Raw genomic sequence first — 8,017 nt, forward strand, 5'->3', positions numbered from 1 at the left:
ACAGAATGCAATGATTTGCAAGTCTTATAAAGCCATACTTTATTGACAACAGAAAACAGAATACATCAACGTTAAATGTTTAAACTGAGAGATTTTACTATTTCATCAAAAATGTTAGCTCATTTTGAATCCGAAGGCACCAACAGTTGAACAAAGGAGGAACAAAAGGCTGGAAAAGTCAGTGACACTAAAAAGAAACAGCTGGAGGAACATTTTGCAACTAATTAGTTCCACTGGCAACAGGTCAGTAACATGGCTGGGTATAAAAAGCGCATCTTAGTTTCTTAAAAGTAAAGATGCAACAAAACTGCATTTACATATCAAGGAACAATTTCAGAATAATGTTCCTCTATGTAAAATTGTGAAGACTTTGAATATCTCATTATCTACTGTGCATAATATCATCAAAAGATTCAGAGAGAATCTCTGTATGCAGGGAACAAGGCTGAAAATCAATAGTGGATGCATATAATCTTTGGGCCCAAGGTAACAATGCATTAAAACCCGCTACGATTCTTACACAGAAATCATGGCATGGGCTCAGAATGCTTTCAGGTTAAAGCGCTGTCGTGCAATGAAGAAGCTGTATGTCAACATGATCAGAAGTACTGCCGTCTTAGCTAATTTAAAATGGACTGAGGCAAAGTGGAGAACTGCCCAATGGCTGCATAAATCAAAATTTGAAATTCTTTTTGGAAAACATGGACGTCACGTCTTCCAGACTAAGGGTGAGAGAGACCACCCAGCTTGTTATTAGCATTTATTTCAAAAGTCTGCACCTATATCAGACAATGATAGGGCAACATACTTCACCTAAAGGTTCAGTAGCTGGTCTTGTTGCTGATATCAAATTATAAGTGATCCAGTCTTTTTCTCAAAATAGTAAATTTTCTGTGATATGATGTGATTGATATGATTTCTATAATCTATTGTGAATATGATGTGGGTTTATGAAATTTGCAAATTGTTGCATTCTGTTTTTATTTACATTATGCACAGCATCCCAAAGGATTTTTTTTTCCTTTGGAATTTTTATTCATAGGACTTTATCCTGCATTTAGCCAAGTGTGTTTTCCTTTGTCTCTATCAGTTCTTTAATGTACACATGGTACATTCAACAGTGCTTTGTATGCTTTACCCAACTCAAATGGCTGCTTCACTCATTCATTCATTCCTTCATTCATTTATTCTTCCTCCCATGGGGCCCGCTTCTCTTCATAAAATGCAGCATCTCTGGTAGCTCTTACTTCACAGTAGTCTACCTGGCAGCTGTTCACCTTTTCCAGCACCTGAGTCAGCCAGCTACTGCCCTGCTAACGTCCTGGCTGTTTCTGCTCCTGAGTTAAATTTTAGTGAGCCTCAACCTGCTTCTGTGCTAACTAGCTTCTGCTTTGTTAGCTAGAAGCCTTACCTTTATCGTATCCGGATTGCTAGCATATACCACAGGTTCGCGTGTTCCTGAATACCAGACTGTTCTGCAGTCAGCTAGGATAAATTGGGTTTCCTGTTTGATGATGCTCTGGAACCACCTTCTTGATATCCCTACAGAAAGAGAGAAAATAAACATGGTTCCTGACAGTTTATTACTACTTCGTAGTGCTCCAGCTGATAGGCCTTGGGTCACCCTTGTTTCTGGAGGCCTACGCCTCTTCTGGCTGAAATGTCTTCCTAGCTGGGATGGTGAAAAAGGGGTCTGAAATTTAGCCTTTTCCCCAGTTGCTGATTTTAAATCTGCTGGTGCCACCTCAGTCCACCAAGTGTCTGCAAGGATCAGAGAGGCATGAGGGTCTGTGCAGACACCCTGCCAGTAATTATTCACCTTAAAGAACACTACATGTTCTAATTCTACAAAGCACCAACTATGCATGTGCCTTTAGGGCAGACTTCAAAGAAGTTTAACAGGAATGCTTAAAATTATGTTAGTTTGCCCAATTACATTTGAGCCTGTGACAATGGGAGACTTTGTATAAAAATGAATGATATTCCAAAATAGTTAATCCAATACTTTAGTTCAACTCCTTAAATTAAAGCTGAAAGTATGCACTTCAAACACAACTTGACTGTTTGTGTTGGTGTACAGCTACAAAAACATGTTGTTGTCTAAAAACGTATGTACCTAACTGTACTGTTCATATTCTATTAGAAAAAGTACTGTGAAAAATTTGTACAAGTTCTTAAGAAAGTAAAACCGATTAAGAGGACACAGCGGTTATTCACAAGAATAAATAGATATATAAATAAATAAGAATTTCAGGCATGTGGTATCAGTGACAAATCAAGCTTGCCAGATTTAACTTGGCATGTTTTTGATAGGAGGCTCTACCATCCAAGGTCATATAATTTAGCCAGAAATAACAAAATACAAAGGGACACATTTTAGTATAGTGGGTTAGTAATGAAGGAGACAGTTGATACAAAACACAATGCCAGGAAAATACAGGGTAAAGTAAGTCAGTGTCTTTGAATGTATTTCAAGTGGTAAGATTGATTAAGTTTTATTTAGACAGCATTCATCCAGCTGACTGGTGGCCAGATGGACTCTGTAGTATGCAAAGCCAAACTCCACGTGATTTCAAAACTGTGAATTAATTTTCAGATTACATCTAAACACAGTTTTTTTTTTTAATTAAGAGAAACTTACTAATACACTGATGAGGATTGGTTTGCATCACCAAGAATTCAAAATACTGGTCTGTTTTTGGCTGTTACTGACTCTGCATCCAATGATGTAAATGCGCTATATTTGCTTTGTGTCTATTCAAACTTCTAAACAGGTAGTAAAGAATGATTGAGATTGGAAAGAATCAGCCACAGTCTGAAAAACTATTTAAGGGTTTTACTACTACTACTTAAGTAACTACTTTAGTTCTCTCTTAATAGTTATTCATGTGGCTTAAATTGACATAACAAATAACCACGGTATTCCCTATAGTGACATTAAAAAAAATGAATAAATAAAATTAACTTTTTAAAAAATTGTTAAATCAAGTTCACCAGTTCTTATTTTAAATTTATCAGGTCAGCTTCACCATCTAATTGATGAACAGATATTAGATTTTAACATGTCCAATTCTTTATTTTCACATGGTGTCATTAGGAACAAAATTACTTTACGGTTACCTATGGGTTCATGGGAAGGTAAAGACGAAAAAAGAGAAACAAAAGGCAGATCTGGATTTAAAGAAAGATTGTTAAAATGATGGAAAGTGACATTTAGACCAAAGATTTATCTGCACATCTTCCACCAGCAGTCAGCAGATGTTGGCGCTACAGGTCGCGACCAGCATGGAGTCTCTAAAGCTGGCACTGCAGCAAACACACTAAATACCCCCATGCTAGGTGCATACAAGCTGATGATTAGAACTCAATCTTTTATGTACAATTAAGTCCTTGACTTCTTGGACAAAGACACAATTTTTCTCTCTGTACACAATCGCATTCAATTTTAAATCAAGTACAGAGTTTCAGATTTAATTTCAGAGTTTCAAAATGGTTGCATTAACTGTTGGTACCGAGTTACAGCTATTTTTACCCACAATTCCCTTTATTCAGAAGCTCAAAATTAATTAGACAATTGACTGACATCTTGTTTCACTGCCAGGTGAGGCTAGTTCTCTTGTAATGTTTCATGACAAATGAAGTAGAAATGATAGCAGTGAATTTGTATGTTTATCTTATCAGTGTGATTTTAAACATGTGGTGCAAAGAGATGTTAGTGCAAGCGAGTTAGGCCATCAGTAGAGTGAAAATCCAAAACAAACCTATCAGAGAGACAGAAAACAACGTTAGGATTTTCAGAGACAACAATCTACTGCAATGTTTAAAAAGAATGAAAACCCTAACCCTAACCCCACCCATCAAAAAAGGCCTGGAAGACCACATACGACAGCTAAAATTGATGATTGAAGAATTATATGCATGGTAAAAAAAAAAAAAATCACTTCACACCATCTAACCAAGCCAAGAACACTGTGAAAGAGGCCTTCGTGAATTAAATATAGAAGGTTTACAACAAGGTGCACACCACTGGTTACATTCAGAGAATTAGAAATCTAAAAGAGCCAGCATTGTTCACATTTCTGGTAACATGAAACCAAGATAAAATTGTATCAGAATGATAGGAAGAGAAAAGTTGGAAGAAGTGTGAGGAAAAACCCATGACCAGGAATATAACACGTTATCTGTTAAACACAGTGAAGTCACTGTTATGGCATTGGCATGGAAGGGTAACAGTGGAAACACACAAGTGTTTAGTGATTAAATTATTTCTATGAATGTAGTCGGATAATGCAGAACTATAATCTATACTCCAATTTACCCAAATGCTGCAAAAGTGATCGGACAGAGCTTCACAGTGTAAATGGATAATAACCAAAAGCATACTGCAAAAGCAATCCAAGACTTTCTCAGTGCAACAAAATGGGATACTGTTCAATGGCCAAGTCTGTCACCTGATCTCCACCAAATAGAGCATGTTTTACAGTGACTGAAGACAAAACTGAATGCAGAGAGAGCCACAAGCAAGTATGGAGGACCACAAGAGCCACGCGCATCGAAATAAAAATTTCTGTGCTTAAATAATGAATTGTAGAATAAATTCTGCAATTGTAAATTCATTTTTGAATTCCAATTTAATAAACTGCATTTTAAAATCCTTTTTCCAATTGCATTTCAAAAAACATTTTTGAATTGCAATTTAATAAACTGCATTTCAAAATCCTTTTTTCAGTTGCACTTTAATAAACTGCAGTTCAAAATCCTTTTTCCACTTGCAATTTAATAAACTGCAGTTCAAATTCCTTTTTCCACTTCCAATTTAATAAACTGCAGTTCAAAATCCTTTTTCCACTTCCAATTTAATAAACTGCAGTTCAAAATCCTTTTTCCACTTGCACTTTAATAAACTGCAGTTCAAAATCCTTTTTCCACTTGCACTTTAATAAACTGCAGTTCAAAATCCATTTCCCTTTCCTGTTCGCTCCGGGATTAGCTGCTGGATTAGCTCCTGGATTAGCTGCTGGATTAGCTCTTCGATTAACAACTTGCTGGAGGCTATTCAAATTAGCCACACCGTGGGATGTAAGGAGCTCTCTGATTGGTTGGTCAGACACAGGCTGTCTACCAGCCTGGATTTTTCTAGCTCATAGCTTCGCCCTGCTAAGAAGCGTGTGTGCTTGTACAAAGGCCGTTCAGCCTCGGGATTTACACTCGGCTCGACACGGATATGTGAAGAATGAAGGGACCCTGCAGCGAAACGGAGAGCCCAACCTCTGACTGAGTGCCTGTCTACACAGTCTGACCACCTGTTGAAGGTAAGGTGCTAACGTGGCTAACGCTAGCATCACCGCACGTAGCCCCGTTATTTTAAGATCATCTTAGCTAATGAAAGTTTTACGTCGCAGCTATATGAGCTAGCTACGTGTTTTGTAAGCTGCTGTGCTCTTCACAAATAAAGCTGGAAGCAGCTCAGACTGTTAGAACCAGCACTGAGGCCTGTTACATTTATACAGTGTTAGAGCAATGGCTGCAACCTACAGCCTTTAAACTAGCGATTAAAATGCTGACAGTAAACTCGTCAGTCCAGATGTTACCACATTACTTTGTGATACTTAGAGTTAAAACAACTGAGACAGGCTGATTAAAATAACAGCTGTCAGTTCTCTCATTCCTTATATCAAGACTGGAGATCACACTACTGATTTCAGTTCATTTAATATGTGAGTGCACAGATTCATTCTCAACTGGACATAAATGATGATCAAAGGTTGTATATATGATGAATTCATCAAATCCCAGCCTCTAACACAGTGCGCTGAATCTTAGCTTTGAATGTCCAGTATATTCTAATCAGTGCAATTTAAGCATTCACTGAACCTACAGTAATTGAAATTGATTTAATAAACTGCAGTTCAAAATCCTGATCAAACTGAATCAAAATTGATTCAGTTTAGTACTTTTCTCTGTATGCTCTGTGATTATAAAGGCCTTAAATTCTGTGATATATACTGTAAATGATTTTCACAGAGGTCTTAAAGTACTTAAATCACTGCTGATAGTCTGGTTGTTTATATTTTCACGTTTTTGTGTCTGTAGGGCTGTTTGATGACGATTTGGACTCCTCTGGGAGATGAGGACACACCCACATCTGTTCCATACTGCAGCCATGGATGGTGTTACAGCTCTGAGTCAGCTTTAGGTCATCAGACGCACACACTGGAAAACCAGCACCTTCATGCAGGAGAGACGGCCTCAGTGATGTAGGTTCATAAGCTAGTTCAAACATTTCTGGCATCTTATCACTTAGATTTTTTAATCTCAAAAGTGAATGCATTTAAAGCAGGAACTGCACACCTAGCTGTCAAAAGTTTGGCAGCATGAGTAAAGTTTTGTAGGGTCCTTGTTAAAAATTCCACAAGCACCACACCACATTTGTCATATATAGTTCATTTTGTACAGGACATTTTTGAAATTATAAACTATATATTCTAGTTATCCACTTGTCAGTAATTTTTGAGTAAATGGATGGCACTGATAAATCAGTGGTGATTCACCTGCAAATGTTTTTAACAAACTTTGTTTTTTGTAGAATTCATCAGCAGCTGTGAAGAGATGCATTTGAATATCTTCTGTTCCACTTTTCCTAACCTGGAAGCTGAGGATGGCTGATTCCTGACAAGGACACACACCTCAGCGCTTATCATGGGTGTTACATCCTCCGTGCAGCAATTCCAGAGAAAACGAGAGAGCAACGACCACTCATTAAGACCAGCCAGAAATCTGTCCCTTTCTGGCAGCTGTGGAAACTTCCAATAAGAAAGTTTGCATTCTTAGAACAATGCTGGGTCATGTGTGATGTGTCATCATATGAGGATATTACATTTTGACTTAATTCTGCTCAATTAAGTGTTTTGATCGTTGATCCAGTATAGCAGCTTTGTGTTGTGCAGCAAGGTAAAACCCATTGTCCTCATGAGCACAGCATCTAACAACTCTCCTTAAAAAAACCAAATGACTTTAACTGGACACAATGGTTTCCAGTGGGAGATACATTCATCACTCATCCGTGACACTGGAGAAGTCACCTGGATGAGTGATAAAACAATTTTCCATGGAAAATCCAGAGGAACTAAACTTTGTTGTTGTTTCTCTGGGCTCAATTTCAGCCTCAGGAGCATCTCTCAGAAGAAAACATTTTGCCAATAATCAGAAAGATTGTTGAACCAGGTGGTATTCTCTGGGGTTTAAGACCAAAACTGAACTCAGTGAAATGACATTAGACTGGAATTCATAAGATGAATAGAAATACTGCTGAAGCTGAATGATTCATTCATGTGTATATATATATATATGACTTTTTCCCCAATTCACCAGGTCTGTAAAGTTCAGTATGACTGTGGTACATGATACAAAAGAATAAATACAGAAGAATAAAGACTTTATGTGAATAACTTTACTCTTCTTAAAAATAACTCATAAAACAAGTAAAAGTACAAATGTGCACAAGTTAGAGACTTCCTCAGTAAGTTTACACTCTTTTGGAGTGATTTTAATTGTGTGTTAAAGAAGAAAGAGATTAGGAGGTAAAGTAGAGGATGCAGAGTCCATCACTGAGGCCGTCTCTCCTGCATGAAGTCCAGGTGCTGGTTTTCCAGTGTGTGCGTCTGATGGCCCAAAGCTGACTCAGAGCTGTAACACCATCAATGGCTGCAGTATGGAACAGATGTGGGTGTGTCCTCATCTCCCAGAGGAGTCCAAATCGTCATCAAACAGCCCTACAGACACAAAAACGTGAAAATATAAACAACCAGACTATCAGCAGTGATTTAAGTACTTTAAGACCTCTGTGAAAATCATTTACAGTATATATGACAGAATTTAAGGCCTTTATAATCACAGAGCATACAGAGAAAAGTACTAAACTGAATCAATTTTGATTCAGTTTGATCAGGATTTTGAACTGCAGTTTATTAAATCAATTTCAATTACTGTAGGTTCAGTGAATGCTTAAATTGCACTG

At 37.5% G+C, this 8,017-nt stretch overlaps 1 long non-coding RNA gene across 1 annotated transcript; it reads left to right on the top strand.

Annotated features, from left to right (window-relative positions):
• Positions 1–4,943: 4,943 nt before the first annotated feature.
• LOC134628601 (uncharacterized) lies at positions 4,944–7,416 on the top strand. Its single transcript, XR_010093998.1, has 3 exons — positions 4,944–5,312; positions 6,094–6,257; positions 6,587–7,416. It is a non-coding gene; the product is annotated as an uncharacterized LOC134628601 (long non-coding RNA).
• The last annotated feature ends 601 nt before the right edge of the window (positions 7,417–8,017 follow it).

Source organism: Pelmatolapia mariae, linkage group LG6 (genome assembly GCF_036321145.2).
Source record: "Pelmatolapia mariae isolate MD_Pm_ZW linkage group LG6, Pm_UMD_F_2, whole genome shotgun sequence".
Classification (NCBI taxonomy): Eukaryota; Metazoa; Chordata; class Actinopteri; order Cichliformes; family Cichlidae; genus Pelmatolapia; species Pelmatolapia mariae.